Here is a 16,539-nt window from a genome sequence, read left to right on the forward strand (position 1 = left end):
ATTGCAGACAGCTCTGCGCACACCATCATTGTATACAGACGATCCCAGAGTGACCGTGCGGATCCAGATCTCATGACGCATATTATGCCACTGACACTAGTGAAGTTGAGTCAACTGCGAATCTGTCAGGAATGCAAAAATAAAAAGCAAAGTTTCTGGCCTTGAGCCGGATCTTACACCACAATGTTTTGTTGGCGATGTGCAACTTGAGAGCACGGTATCACGTGCTGCTTTTTCTTTGCCCACTCTGTTGTTGCCGATGTTCTGCCCTCTTCCCAGGGCCTGCCCCCCTGGAGTGCTTCCAGGTCTGGTCCGCATACCAATCCCTGCCCCTTCACTCCCCCCCACCCCCCGATCACTGCTTCACCTTACGAGAGCTCACGGTCCAGTACCCAGCCACTTCAAACGAGGGTACTACCAACTGAGTCACTGGCTGACACTCAGTACACGAACCTGCAGAGACAGGGCTCAAAGGAAAAGGGAGACTGGCAGAAAGAATGATAAAGAGTCATGTACAAATACCAAAATGACCAAAAAAAGGGAAGGAAAAGGAGTGGGAAATAAACAGGATGACAAAGATGAAGACATTGAATTAGAAAATGCCAAAGAACTTGCAAAATATTTTTGCACATTTTTGTCCACAGGAGAGTCAGTAACATAGATTTGTCATCCTTTTCCAAATTAGCAACTTGACACATTGGAAGAAAATACGTTCTATACATATAACTATATATAATATAGACATACATACATATATATTATACAGCCAAATCACAATGCTATGTAAATGTCTTGTTCAGCATTCATATCAATCTACATCCATTTCTATAATTCTATGCAGATAGCATTGAAACATGTCATCTTTTCACTTGCATGTGACATTGCTGAAGATACTAAGAGGCTCTACCAGTTTCTTCCCTTCCAGCAAAAAGAAATGACCAAAAACCATCTCATCGCAGAAGAAATTACCCCATTGCAATAGGTCTTTTCCCAGATTTTTAATACCCAGCAATTGTAACTTTACTTGGGAGGAGGCTCCTGTGGAGCACAGTTGGACCAAAGGGCCTGTTTCTGCGCTGTAAATTCTATGTAATATAATGTAATAAATTCTGTGTAATTTATGCCGGAAAAGGGATCCTGTGTCTTTACGACTACGGATTTGCTGCACATGTCGTGTAGTTTGTGGTGGTTGTAATGCCACTCCGATTTCTTGGATTTTGCAGCATTTCCGAAGCCAGTTTCCGGCTCCAAGCTGTGTGTATTCTATGGAGTTCGGCACAATGTTGCGCGCACGTTCTCCTGCACAGCACACTGAAAGCAAAGAACGTAAGTAATAGCAGCAGGAGTAGGCCATACGGCCCCTCGAGCCTGCTCCGCCATTCAATAAGATCATGACTGATTTTATACCTCAACTCCACTTTCCCGCCCGAAGAATGAGAGGTGATCTTATCGAAACTTGTAAGATAATAAGGGGGCTCGACAAGGTAGATGCAGAGAGGATATTTCCATTCATAGGGGAAACTAAAACTAGGGGACATAGTCTCAGAATAAGGGGCTGCCCATTTAAAACTGAGATGAAGAGGAATTTCTTCCGAGGGTTGTAAATGTATGGAATTCTCTGCCCCAGAGAGCTGTGGAGGCTGGGTCATTAAATATATTTAAGGCGGAGATAGAGAGAGACAGATTTTTGAGAGATAATGGAATAAAGCGTTATGGGGAACGGGCAGGAAAGTGGAGCTGAGTCTATGATCAGATCAGCCATGATCTTATTGAATGGCGGAGCAGGCTCGAGGAGCCTAATGGCCTACTCCTGCTCCTATTTCTTATTTCTTATCCCCTTGATTCTCAGTGTCCAAAAATCTATCGAGCTCAGTCTTGAATATACTCATCGACTGAGAATCTATAATCCTCTGGGATAGAGAATTCCGAAGATTCACAACCCTCCGAATGAAGACATTTCTCCTCATCTCAGTCCCAAACAGCCGACCCCTTTCGGGATAGAAATAGGTACAAAGAAAGATCAACGTTTTCAAAATACTTTGTTGCTAGGCTGCAGTACTGGACATCCACCCGGCATCCCAATGTGCGTCCAAACTCTGGGAACAGGAGGTTGTACCGCTGCTGGTAAACTAAGTCAGTGGTCCTAAAATGGCCAGGCAGACTTACTGCTGCAAAATTAGAGCATCACTGACTCTGGGGTTGTTGACGCCACTTTTGTAGCAAAGAAAAGCAGTGCCCTGAAAGTGATTAGCACAGCTCTAGCGTAAGTCAGTGCCGCACCGGTATCAAACACGCAGACGTTCAGTCTGATTTCAGTGCAGGTTTTATTTAGTACGGGTTTGTACCAACAATATTAAATGCTACAGTAGACCGAGACAGTGTGGCTATCAGAGCTACCCGGTTCTGGATTTCAGCGGGCTAGGTATTGTCAGTGCAGGTTCACTAATGCTACTTGCAAGGCTCCCAACCAGCAAGTCCAATGTCTGCAAGGTGCGAGTCTCAGTTTCGGCGCAGCTCACAAAGCAAAGGCGAACGACATGCTGTGAAAAAAAACCGCGATTCCAAGGATCTTCTGTTCAATAAAAACATTCTTTCCCTCCTCTGGTGCCAGTGTCGGTTCTCCATCGTCAGCACCTGTAGGAGGAATAAGACCAATGGTGAAACAGGCTTTCACTACATCCCATCACAACATTGTGGGCCGCCCCGACCTGTGTGAGAACACCACCGCAGGTCGGGGCTATAAATAGAGCTGGAGCACCGGGCCCAACGAGACTCGAGGTGCTCAGCGCCCTCCCGGATGCTCTTCCTCCACTTAGGGCGGTCTTTGGCCAGGGACTCCCAGGTGTCGGTGGGGATGTTGCACTTTATCAAGGAGGCTTTGAGAGCCTCCTTGAAATGTTTTTTCTGCCCACCTGGGGCTCGCTTGCCGTGTAGGAGTTCCAAGTAGAGCGCTTGCTTTGGGAGTCTTGTGTCGGGCATGCGGACAATGTGGCCCGCCCAACGGAGATGGTTGAGTGTGGTCAGTGCTTCGATGCTGGGGATGTTGGCCTGATCGAGAACACTGACGTTGGTGTGTCTATCCTCCCAGGGGATTTGCAGGATCTTGCGGAGACATTCAGTCATACACCAGAGAGAACTGGCAAGCAACCCATGTGCAGACTCTGACTAATATCGCTGTGTTAGTGTAGAAGCAAGATGTTGGTTAATTCCCCCTCTCCCCGTTCCCTGACGCAAAACAGTGGAGTCACATGGGTGCGTGCTGCAATATCAGGTTTCATACTGGCAATATTTAGGGAAAGGTAGAAAAAGAATTGTAATTTTGATTCAGTTGTTAGCACTCTTATCTCCAGCGGGAGGTTGTGGATTCAAGATCCATACCAGTAACCGAGTGCATAATCTAGACCAACACTCTACAGGCTCTTGTCTGCCAGCCAAGTCACGATACTGTTTCAGCTGTGACTCGATGGGTAGCACTCTCGCCTCCGACTCAGTGGCTTTAAGTCCCACTCCCAAGCTCAGAATCTAGGCTGACACTCACAGTGCAGTACTGAGGGACTGCAGCACTATCGGAGGGGCTAATCTTTTGGATGAGACATTAAACTGAGGTCCCGTTGGCCCCTCTCAACTGGACGTAAAAGATCCCATGGCACTATTTCGAAGGAGCATTCTCCCCCGGTGTCCTGGCCAACACTTATCCATTGACCAACACCTAAAAAACACATGATCTGGTCATTATTTATTTCCTGTTTGCGGGAGCTTGCTGTGCACAAATTGATGCTCCGTTTCCTACATTACAACAGTGACTGCACTTCAAAAGTACTTAAGCGCTTTGGGACGTCCTGAGGTAATGAATGGCGCTGTAATAAATAAAAGTTTCTATACAAAGAAGAGCAAGTTTCTACAGGTTTCTGGCCAACATTTTTCCTTCAATCATCACCAACCACCTCCCCTCCCTCAAAGAAATTTACTTAATTGACCCCCTTCTTTCCTCCTTAGGCAGTCCGTTGGAGTCGAGGATGACATGCTTCCACACTAAAAAAGAGTTCTCAGGTGACTGAAGCGTCCAATGCGGGACCTACAGTCTCTGTCACAGGTGGGGCAGACGGTGGTTGGAGGGATGGATGGGTGGGGTGTTTGGATGCTTTTTCTCCACTCTGAGCGATCTTGGGCCAGGGATTCCCAGGTGTCGGTGGGGATGTTGCATGTTTTCAAGCAGGCTTTGAGGATGTCCTTGAAACGTTTCCTCTGCCCACCTGAGACTCGCTTGCCGTGTCGGAGCTCTGAGTAGAGCGCTTGTTTTGGGAGTCTCGTATCGGGCATGTGGACGATGTGGCCCATCCATCGAAGCTGATCGAGTGTAGTCAGTGCTTCAATGCTGAGGATATTGGCCTGATCGAGAACACTGACGTTGGTGCGCCTATCCTGCCAATGGATTTGCAGGATCTTGCGAAGGCAGCGCTGGTGGTACTTCTCCAGTGCTTTGAGGTGCCTGCTGTACATAGTCCATGTCTCTGAGGCATATAGGAGGGCGGGTATCACCACTGCTCTGTTTCCTGCTACTCACTCACTTAATTGATCACTCATGTGGTGGGTAGAAAAGTTGTAACATTTACAAAGGGAGGTTTAGAAGAGCCATTGAACCCACCTTGAAACTTTCCTGGGGGTTGTTCTGTTTGCTGCATGAACCGGTCTGTACTGGGTGAAGTCGGGAGGTAGACTTGCGGTGATAGTGGAAGCCCGGTTGCTATTCTTTGGCTGCAGGGAGAAGACTGATACCTTCTCCGTTTCTTCGTTGCTCTTGTTCCATTCTTCCCGCGAGGGGATCGCGCTCTTTTCGGAGGTCCTTGAGGAGGTAGATGCTCCCGTCTTCCTCAGAACTCTCTTGCTCGCAGTAAGGTCCTTGGGTACGTGCTGCTTTTTCTTCCGGGAGTTGGCTTGGTGGCTGTGCGCCCCTCGGGCCCCAGAACTGTTGGTCAAAGAGGAGAGGGATCCGAGGGAGTGCCGATGTTGCATTGAGCTCTGGGCTGGAGGTGAAACAGGTTTCTTTGGCTATAACAGAGTAAAGTTTAAACGGGTTTAAATCTTTATCTCTCACAAACATAAAGCAATTTTTAAAAATATATATATATATTCATTTACGGGATGTGGGCGTTGCTGGAGAAGCCAGCATTTACAATACAATACAAGTAATCAGGAGGGCAAATGGACTGTTGGCCTTTATTGCAAGGGGGATTATAAAAGCAGAGATGTCCTGCTACAACTGTACAGGGTATTGGTAAGATCACACCTGGAGTACAGCGTACAGTTTTGGTCTCCGTATTTAAGGAAGGATATACTTGCATTGGAGGCTGTTCAGAGAAGGTTCATTAGGTTGATTCCGGAGATGAGGGGTTGACTTATGAGGATAGGTTGAATAGGTTGGGCTTCAGAAGAATGAGAGGTGATCTTATAAGATAATGAGGGGGCTCGACAAAGTGGATGTAGAGAGGATATTTCCACTCATAAGGGAAACTAAAACTAGGGGCCGCCCATTTAAAACTCAGATGAGGAGAAATTTATTCTCTGAGGGTTGTAAATCTATGGAATTCTCTGCCCCAGAGAGCTGTGGAGGCTGAGTCATTGAATATATTTAAGGCAGAGATAGACAGATTTTGGAGTGATAAGGGAATAAAGGGTTAGCGGGGAGTGGAGCTGAGTCCATGATCAGATCAGCCATGATCTTATTGATGGCGGAGCAGGCTCGAGGGGCCAAATGGCCTACTCCTGCTTCTTATGTTCTTATCCCTAATTGCCCTTGAACTACTGAGTGGCTTGCTAGGCCATTTCAGAGGGCAGTTAAGAGTCAAGTAAGAGTCAAGATATATTGCTGTGGGTCTGAAATCACATATAGGCCAGACCGGGTAAGGACGGCAGATTTCCTTCCCTAAAGGGCAATAGTGAACCAGATGGGTTTTTACAACAATCTAGTTGTTTCTTGGTCTAGCTTTTTATTCCAGATTTATTTAATTAACTGAATTTAAATTCACCCGCTGCTGATCATTAGTCCATGCCTCTGGATTACTAGTCCAGTAACATAACCACTATGCTACCGTACGCCCTATTGTAAATCAGCGTTCTGTACCCACCATCAGAGATAAGGCCAATCCTGTCCACAGGGGAACACCGGGTAGTGATCAGGAGTGGAAGCCCAGACTGATTTTTCCACATTCCCACTCCTATCCAGGCCAACGTTACTGAGATCAATTGTCATGCACTTACTACATCAAGACTAGGATCGAAGCTGGGCTTTGTGGGCTAGTACCTCACTGCCTAGTGCCACTATTCACCAAGCCAGCAGATGATCCAGAAAGCACATTTTAAATAATGTACATTTAAAGTATGAGTTAGATCCGCTGATTCACTTTCTCTGATTAAGACTGAAGCATCCCAAATTAGATTGATCCCAGAGCTTTTTCCTGATAGACTGCACCTGCCCTGACTTGGGAATGGTATGATCCGTCACGGAGGAGAAAGTGGAAAACCAACCAACCACTTCTCACCCTGATGAATATGTGAGTATCACAGAGATTAAAAGTATTTTATATGTTCATTTATGTGTTAGATGTCAGCCGTGGCTCAGTGGATAGCACCTGGGCCTCTGAGTCAGAGGTTGAGAGTATGAGGCCCACGCCAGAGACTTGAGCACAAAATTTAGGCTGACACCCAGTGCAGTTCTGAGGAGTGCTGAACTGTCGGAGGTGCCGTCTTTCGTATAAAATGTTAAACCAAGGCTCTGTTTGCCCTCTCGGGTGGATGTAAAAGATCTCAAATGGCACTACTTAAGGAAGAGCAGGGAGTTATCCCCGGTGTCCTGGCCAATATTTAGCCCTCAACCAACATAATTAAAACAGATTATCTTATTGCTGTTTGTGGGAGCTTGCTGTGCACAAATTGGCTGCCGCGTTTCCCACATTACAACAATGACTACACTCCACAAGTACTTTTTTGGCTGTAAAACGTTTTGGGACATGTCGAGGCCGTGAAAGGCACTATATGAGTGAGGGACTTGTGCCCCATGCGGCTCTGATTTTGCTCTCCTTTGTGGTTGCTCCAATAGTGGCAGAGGCTTCATCCACCATGGCCCCACACACTAGAACCCCTTCCCACTCCCCTGCTACATCAGTCTTCCCAAAACCAATCTCGTGGATCATGCCTTTTCTTATCCCTTCTCCCAACCACTCCCGTCTCCAATTCTTTTGGCCTCTGTGAATTGCCGTAATTGTCAAAAGGCACCTTATAATATAGGGAGTCCCTGGCCAAAGACCGCCCTAAGTGGAGGAAGTGCATTCGGGAGGGCACTGAGCACCTCGAGTCTCGTCGCCGAGAGCATGCAGAAATCAAGCGCAGGCAGCGGAAGGAGCGTGCGACAAACCAGTCCCACCCTTTCCCTCAACGACTATCTGTCCCACCTGTGACAGGAACTGTGGTTCTCATATTGGACTGTTCGGCCACTTAAGGACTCATTTTTAGAGTGGAAGCAAGTCTTCCTCGATTCCGAGGGACTGCCTATGATGATGATATACCCAAGTTATGTTGTTATCTCTAATTTCCTCCTATCTTACCTTTTTATTTATAACATAAAATATCTCGTGCACCGGAACAAAAATGGCGAAGTTCTCGTAACACTGGAAGTATCTCTTTCCTTCAAACGTGCCGTCGTGCTGTCCACCTACAATCCGAGCAGATAGCGAGGAACTTTACAACAGGCAAAAGAACCGAGTATTCCGCGCACATTCCTTGTTTTAATCACAACTAGGAGAGATAGGGCACGGTTCATTCCGGCTCAACGTGCTACCAATTCCTGCGGTACTCAACATATTTGATCCAGGCCCCAGCCCCGTCAGCCTCTAGGTCTCCATTCATGTCCTGCCTGGCCGTGGAACCTGAAATTCAATGCTCTTCTCCTTTTCATGCCCTTCAGCAAAAAAAAAGACAAGCAGATACTGTGAGGAGGCAGGTCGACGCCTAAGTGGAAAGGTTCTATTAAAACAGAATTAGAACCAAACTGCACAGGAGGAGGCCATCGTGTCTCTACAGGCTCTTTGAAATAGCCATCCGTTCAGTCCGGCTCCTCTGCTCTTTCCCCATAACCGTGTAAAATTTTCCCCTTCAAGTATTTATCCAGCTCCCTTGTGAAAGTTACTATTGAATCTGCTTCCACCAGCCTTTCAAACTGTACATTCCAGATCACAACAACTCGCTGCGTAAAACAAAATTCTCCTTATTTCCCCTCTGGTTCTTTTGCCAACTAATTTTTAATCTGTGTCCTCTGGTTACCGACCCTCCTGCCAGTGGAAGGAGAACAATCCCAGCTTCTCCAGTCTCTGCGCATAACTGAAGCCCCTCATCCTTCAGTAGCACCAGTGGTGCTACAGTATTTTTTTTTTTACTTCGCCTCCAGTGAGGATTTGCCTCCTCCCCAGTTGGTAACTACCTGACATGGCATGATTGAAATTGGGAGCTCAGTCACAGACACAGGAACAGAAAAGAACTAGATGGGAGATCAGGAGCATTTTATTTATGTAGCGAGTTTCTATGATCTAGAATGCACTGCCTGAAAGGGTGGGTGAAAGGGAAGTGATGCTCGTGGGCGGAGGAGATAGATTCCAAAGATAATTTCCCCATACGGTGGGACCGAAATTGCCCCTTCTCTTAAGGCCTGTTACCGCCGAAAATCGGCGGCCACGCTGCGGAGTGCAATGGCTGCCAATTTCGCGTGTAATAGCCGCCATTTTGAAAATCCCGGCGGTGTCCCGCTCCCCCCACTATCACTCCGCTGCTGCCAATCCGTCCCAAGTGCGTCATCAGAGCGCGCACAGCCGATGTTCCCCGCCCACGCCGATCACAAAATTCCACCGAAAAAATGTTGCTCCCGCCACGCGGTGCTAAAAGCTGCTTTTTCTGCCGGTGTGCAGTGAGGTTGTAGTCCTTGTAAAATGGCAGTGCGGCTCCCATTAAAGGGGAGGACCGACTGCCGCCATGTTTTTTATTTGTCGGCCGACTGCCACATCGGGCCAACAATTATGCCCCGGGTTCGGCCAGGCCGCCAGCAGGCAGCCTAGCACCTCACCTTGGGTGCCAGGCCGCAGGCCTGGCCGAAAGCCTCCCTGGTGGCCCAGTGGAACAAACTTAAAGAATGGCGCAGGCTCTTCCCTTTAAGTGGCGGGGAGAGCTGTGGTAATGCGGCGCAGTGATGACGTCATCAGCGCTACATTGATGACTGACTGCGGCGGCCACTACACCCGCCCCCTGCTTCTGCCCCTCGAGACTGCGAACTTCCCCTTACCGCCCCACTTCTGCCCCCATTATGACCGACTTCCGGTCCGCCGGAAGAAAAAAAGCCAAAGAGCAGAATTTCGCTCGAGGCCACCACATCCACCTCGCCGGTAAAAACAACAGAAACAGGGTAGGTGCACCCCGTTTCCAGCGGTGGGCAATTTACGGCCCGGTGGCGCAGTAGGGAGGTGTAGAGTGAGGCCAGACAGATCCTTGTAGGAAAGGATGACTCATTGGAGTTGGGGTCTCCCCGATGTGCGTTCTTGTACCTCCTTATAGCAGTCAGTTCATGAATGGTGCTGACAGTAACCTGATTGGCAGTTAACCATCTGGCCTCCTCGATGGTGTTGTATGCTGTGTGGTGCAGGGAGACTCAAGCAGAGGAACGGAGAAATAGAAAAGAACTTAAATACAAACAAAATAGATTAGAAAAATTAATAACAAGTGAATTGGAAGGTGTAATGTATGCACCTGTCACAGGTTTGTAGAGCTGTTGACCCAATGGCGTGCTCTCTGCGTGGGAGTCCTCCCTTTATTTATTGGGGACTTGGCCTGGAGTATGTTGCATGGGGCAGTCCCGTGCAATCATTTTTTAAGTCTGGAAGAGTCCTTGTTCCATGTTTAGGCACATTGTGTGAAGTTGCAGCCGCTGTTCTAATATTTGAAGGGGATGCTCCTGAAGTTCTGGCTGCACTTCAGTCCCACTCTCCTGATCTTTGGGCACCCTGTGCGGAGGGGAGCGGGCAGGCCGGAAGGCCTCCACGTAGGACTGCTCCTGGGCATGGCCATGGTGGCCATCAGCCGGTCCAGGCAGCGGGCGGTCGAGGGGGTCGTTCAGCCCGACTGCCTGCCTCTCTTCCGCGGTTACATCCGAGCCAGGGTGTCCCTGGAGATAGAGCACGCGGTGTCCACCGGTACGCTCGCGGCCTTCCGCCAGAGATGGGCGCCGGAGGGACTGGAGTGCATCACCCATGGCAACCAAATTTTAATTTGAATTAAAGTTTTGTTAAAGTTTAAAATGTTAATTTGTGGGTTCTAGTGCCCTTGCCAAAAGGGGGCATTTGATTTACATTTCAACTAAAATAGTTGTCGAGCTGTTGGATTGTGAGTGGCATAGCCAGACACGTGATGTTCACAAGACTCAATAAAACCCCAGTCAGTTGGGTCTAGGCCATCCAAGATGTGATAGGCAGTTGTGAGCCTGGTAGATGAACTGGTAACGTGTAGTGTGATTGTTAAACCTTTGTTAATAAACCAACTAGTTCTTAATAGCAATGTATTGCTATGAATTCTTAAGCAAAGAACGCATGAAGCAAATACATTACAGGAGGTTTCAATACGGATTCCAGATTTTTTTCATTTTTGCGGTGAAGATATTGTACTTACTTGGCTCGTCCAGTTCGACTCCTACGAAGACTGCATTGGCCATTCCTGAGCTGTCCAAATGGCCAACGTAACGAGCAGTGCCTGACTTGTTGCCATTTACAATCACGTAATCGTTTATGTTAATGGGAAGTTTCTGTCTGTAGGAGAATCAGAAGGAAAGGTTATCCCACGGTGCGCTGTCCCACTCAGCAGACTGTTTCTTAAACATATAAAATACCAAAGTAAGAGAAGGCAACTCGCCCATCAGCTCAACTCCGCCATCCAGGGGCAGGCGCAGATCTGATCATTTTCTTTTCCTATTCCATATTTCTTTGCTGAATTCAGGAATTGATTCAATTCCCCTTTGAGTACTTTGGGACAAGTGCACTGTAATAGGCCGACTGAGTCAATATCTCTGTAATGGGCTGACGGAGCCAATATCCCTGTAATAGGCTGATGGAGCCAATATCCCCTGTAATGGGCTGACTGAGCCAATATCCCTGTAATAGGCTGACTGAGCCAATATCCCCTGTAATGCGCTGAGAGACCAATATCCCTGTAATAGGCTGACTAAGCCAATATCCCCTGTAATAGGCTGACTGAGCCACTATCCGTGTAATAGGCTGATGGAGCCAATATACCCTATAATGGACTGACTGAGCCAATATCCCTGTAATAGGCTGACTGAGCCAATATCTCCTGTAATGGGCTGACGGAGCCAATATAGACATAGAAAAATAGGTGCAGGAGTAGGCCATTCGGCCCTTCTAGCCTGCACCGCCATTCAATGAATTCATGGCTGAACATTCAACTTCAGTACCCCATTCCTGCTATAGAAACATAGAAAATAGGTTGATGGAGCTAATATCCCTGTAATAGGCTGACGGAGCCAGCATCCCCTGTAATGGGCTGACTGAGCCAATATCCCCTGTAATGGGCTGACGGAGCTAATATCCTGGTAATGGGCTGACTGAGCCAATATCCCATGTAATGGGCTGACTGAGCCAATATCCCTGTAATGGGCTGACGGAGCTAATATCCTGGTAATGGGCTGACTGAGCCAATATCCCATGTAATGGGCTGACTGAGCCAATATCCCATGTAATGGGCTGATGGAGCCAATATCCCTGTAATAGGCTGACGGAGCCAATATCCCTATAATGGGTTGATGGAGCCAATATCCCTGTAATGGGCTGACGGAGCCAATATCTCCTGTAATAGGCCAACCTAGCCAGCATTCCCTGCACTAGGAGGCGTTCTCAGTAATTGTATCCTCTGGTTTTCCTATTCGGGTTTCATAGCACTTTAAAACACTTTATGCTTGGTACAGTAGAAGTCCAAGGCTTCTTTTTTTTTAAATTTGTTCCCGGGATGTGGGCATCATTGGCAAGGCCAGCATTTATTGGCCATCCCTAATTGCTTTTGAGAAGATGGTGGTGAGCTGCCTTCTTGAACCACGTGATGAAGGTACTCCCACAGTGCTGTTAGGGAGGGAGTTCCAGGATTTTGACCCAGCGACTATGAAGGCATGGCGATATATTCCCAAGTCAGGATGGTGTGTGACTTGGCAGTGGTGGTGTTCCCATGCGCCTGCTGCCCTTGTCCCTCGAGGTGGTCGAGGCCCTAAGACCATGCACCCGAGCCCCAATCTCAAAACAGCACCGGTGCGCCATTTCCGCACCTGCCATCTTCGCGGTGTCTCTGAGTGAGATGGTCAATGCCAAACATAGTGGCAAGTTTCCTGCTGCAGGCTAGCACCAGAGCTGAGACTATCCAAACTCATTTCACCAAGTAGCAGAGAACAAAGTCTCTACCAGTCTTGAGCTAGATTCAAAGCCAGATCCCAGAGGTGAAAGAAGAGTGTGCTAACCCACTCCATCACCCAATGTTGGAGGATGCTCATTAGTCCTTATCTAGGTCACCAGATGGAACTGCTATTTTTATCCCTTTAGTGTGCTTCAACAGCACTGAAAGCTGTGCTTATTCTGCAAGTGCTCTTTTCAGTAATCCTTACAAATGATTGGCAAACATTGACTCATTTGTTTCCATGTCATCTGCACATGAGGTTACTGTGACGCAAGTGACACACGGGTCTAGAAGTTCGTTGATGCCGCGCCTGTTTTACAGGCGTGAAACGGGTACCTAAACGCAGTGAATGGAAAATAAATTCAGGCAGAGTGTAAATTGGGCGCTCAATCCAATCCGGTCAGTTTCCCGCCAGGCGGGTGAGGTTACAATTACCCCACTCCCCCACAAGTGTCGCTATTGATATCTATATACTTCAGTGGCCTCCTTCCGTGCTGTAAGTTTCTATGATTCTATGAACAATGGGCCTTTCCTTAAACCTCCGAAGAGCATTCCCCGTTGAACCGGTGCAGTATTTTCCAGCTATCCTTGTGGCTTCTCTGAGAGAGCGACTAATTCCATTCTAACTACTGGCATCTCTTTGCTGCAGAACCTAGCCCATTAGCAATTGCATTAAGACTGCCAAGATACAGTCAATGCAAGACCCTGAACAGCCATCATGGAGGGAGATCTTACACCAAATATACAGCACAGAAACAGGCCATTGAGCCCAACCAGTCCTTCGGGTCATCAATCTCAGGATGTGAGCAGCGCTGGCAGGCGGGAATTTATTGCCCACTCCTAGGGGCAGAGAAGGTGCGGTGGCCTCCATCTTGCATCTCTTGGGATGACGGTGCTTCCACAAGCATATTATGCAAGGATTTGATCCGGCGTCCATTGCTCCACAACCAGCCAGTCAAAAGAAGGTGTAAGAAAGCAGAATGATATAACTTACATTCTCTATAAGAAAGGCCAATCCTCTATTCAATACGTTTCATCAAAACATAGAAAATAGATGCAGGATTAGGCCATTCGGCCCTTCGAGCCTGCACCACCATTCAATAAGATCATGGCTGATCATTCACCTCAGTACCCCTTTCCTGCTTTCTCTCCATACCCCTTGATCCCTTTAGCCGTAAGGGCCATATCTAACTCCCTCTTGAATATATCCAATGAACTGGCATCAACAACTCTCTGCGGGAGGGAATTCCACAGGTAACAACTCTCTGAGTGAAGAAGTTTCTCCTCATCTCAGTCCTAAATGGCTTACCCCTTATCCTTAGACTATGTCCCCTGGTTCTGGACTTCTCCAACATCGGGAATATTCTTCCTGCATCTAACCTGTCCAGTCCCGTCAGAATCTTATATGTTTCTATGAGATATCCCTCTCATCCTTCTAAACTCCAGTGAATACAGGCCCAGTTTTTCCAGTCTCTCCTCATGTCAGTCCTGCCATCCCTGGAATCAGTCAGGTGAACCTTCACTGCACTCCCTCAATAGCAAGAACGTCCTTCCTCAGATTAGGACAACAAAACTAAACACAATATTCCAGGTGAGGCCTCGCCAAGGCCCTGTACAACTGCAGTAAGACCTCCCTGCTCCTATACTCCTATATGTTTCTATAGGAATGGGGTACTGAAGTTGCATGTTCAGCCATGAACTCATTGAATGGCGGTGCAGGCTAGAAGGGCCGAATGGCCTACTCCTGCACCTATTTTCTATGTTTCTATACTCAAATCCCCTAGCTATGAAGGCCAACATACCATTTGCCTTCTTCACCGCCTGCTGAACCTGCATGCCAACTTTTAATGACTGATGTACCATGACACCCAGGTCTCGTTGCACCTCCCCTTTTCCTAATCTGCCGCCATTCAGATAATATTCAGCCTTCGTGTTTTTGCCACCAAAGTGGATAACCTCACATTTATCCACATTATACTGCATCTGCCATGCGTTTGCCCACTCACCTAACCTGTCCAAGTCACCCTGCAGCCTCTTAGCGTCCTCCTCACAGCTCACACCGCCACCCAGCTTAGTGTCATCTGCAAACTTGGAGATATTACATTCAATTCCTTCATCTAAATCATTAATGTATATCGTAAATAGCTGGGGTCCCAGCACTGAGTCCTGCGGCATCCCACTAGTCACTGTCTGCCATTCTGAAAAGGACCCGTTTATCCCGACTCTCTGCTTCCTGTCTGCCAACCAGTTCTCTATCCATGTCAGTACATTATCCCCAATACCATGTAATTTAATTTTGCACACCAATCTCTTGTGTGGGACCTTGTCAAAAACCTTTTGAAAGTCCAAATACACCACATCCAATGGTTCTCCACTCTACCAGTTACATCCTCAAAAAATTCTAGAAGATTTGTCAAGCATGATTTCCCTTTCATAAATCCATGCTGACTTGGACCGATCCTGTCACTGCTTTCCAAATGCGCTGCTATTTCATCTTTAATAATTAATTCTAACATTTTCCCCACTACCGATGTCAGGCTAACCGGTCTATAATTACCCGTTTTCTCCCTCCCTCCTTTCTCAAAAAGTGGTGTTACATTAGCTACCCTCCAGTCCATAGGAACTGATCCAGAGTCGATAGACTGTTGGAAAATGATCACCAATGCATCCACTATTTCTAGGGCCACTTCCTTAAGTACTCTGGGTTGCAGACTATCAGGCCCCGGGGATTTATCGGCTTTCAATCCCATCAATTTCCCTAACACAATTTCCCGCCTAATAAGGATTTCCTTCAGTTTCTCCTTCTCACTAGACCCCCGGTCCCCTAGTATTTCCGGAAGGTTATTTGTGTCTTCCTTTGTGAAGACAGAACCAAAGTATTTGTTCAACTGGTCCGCCATTTCTTTGTTCCCCATTATAAATTCACCTGAATCTGACTGCAAGGGACCTACGTTTGTTTTCACTAATCTTTTTCTCTTCACATATCTATAGAAGCTTTAATGACACGTGCGAGATTAGCAAGCCACTGCATATAGAGCCACGTCCCTGGCACAATGGTTGAAGCATCTTTCCCACAATTATCCCATGAAAAGAGAGTGGACAAAAACGCACAACTCACCTCTGCAAGTGCAGCAATGGTTTGATCTCTTTGTCATGGCCATTTCGACCATTCGTCAGTTTGTAGTTACTAAAGAAGGAGACACAGCTGGAGCACTGGCAGCCGACCATAGGGAAAGGGAAGACGGAGCAACTTAAAGTGGCATCGACCAGAAAGTCAAGACTAAGGCAGAAGAGAAGAGAACCACACTTAGCAACAATGCAGTAAAATCGCACACTTCCTCAGATCAGAGGCCATCGCTACCCTACTTACAGAAAAGCACCATGCCCAGGACTGTCATTGATCTCCAGGTGCAACAAAAGTGTGAACAACTCCACCAACCCAATGTTGCCTTGCCTAGATCTTTTCAATCACAATTTATTTTCATTTACATCTAATTATATTGCCAGTATGTGTGTAGCAAATCTGTGCTTCATCTTCCTTGTCCTTTCATTGCTATTAATTCTCCCTTTCATTATCATTTATTTCCCTCTCCCCATTCATTCTCCTCTTCATTGACATTCACTTCTCCTTTGAATTATCATCCATCCTCCCCTCCCTTCTTTTCCCTCTTCATTGTCATCCATCCACCATCCACTGGGTGTCAGCCGTGGCTCAGTGGGTAGTGCTCCGGCCTCTGAGTCAGAAGGTTGTGGGTTTAAGTCCCACTCCAGAGACATGAGCACAAAAATCTAGGCTGACACTCTAGTGCAGTGCTGAGGGAGCGCTGCACTGTCGGAGGTGCCGTCTTTCGGATGAGATGCTAAACCGAGGCCCATGCACTCTCAAGGCACCCACCGGTTCTCTTGGGTGGACGTAAAGGATACCATGCTACTATTTTGAAGAGCAGAGAAGTTCTCCAGGGTGTCCTGGCCAATATTTATCAATCAACATCACTAAAAACAGATTATCTGGTCACTATCGCATTGCAGTTTGTGGGAGCTTGCTGTGCGCAA

Source organism: Pristiophorus japonicus, chromosome 5 (genome assembly GCF_044704955.1).
Source record: "Pristiophorus japonicus isolate sPriJap1 chromosome 5, sPriJap1.hap1, whole genome shotgun sequence".
Classification (NCBI taxonomy): domain Eukaryota; kingdom Metazoa; phylum Chordata; class Chondrichthyes; family Pristiophoridae; genus Pristiophorus; species Pristiophorus japonicus.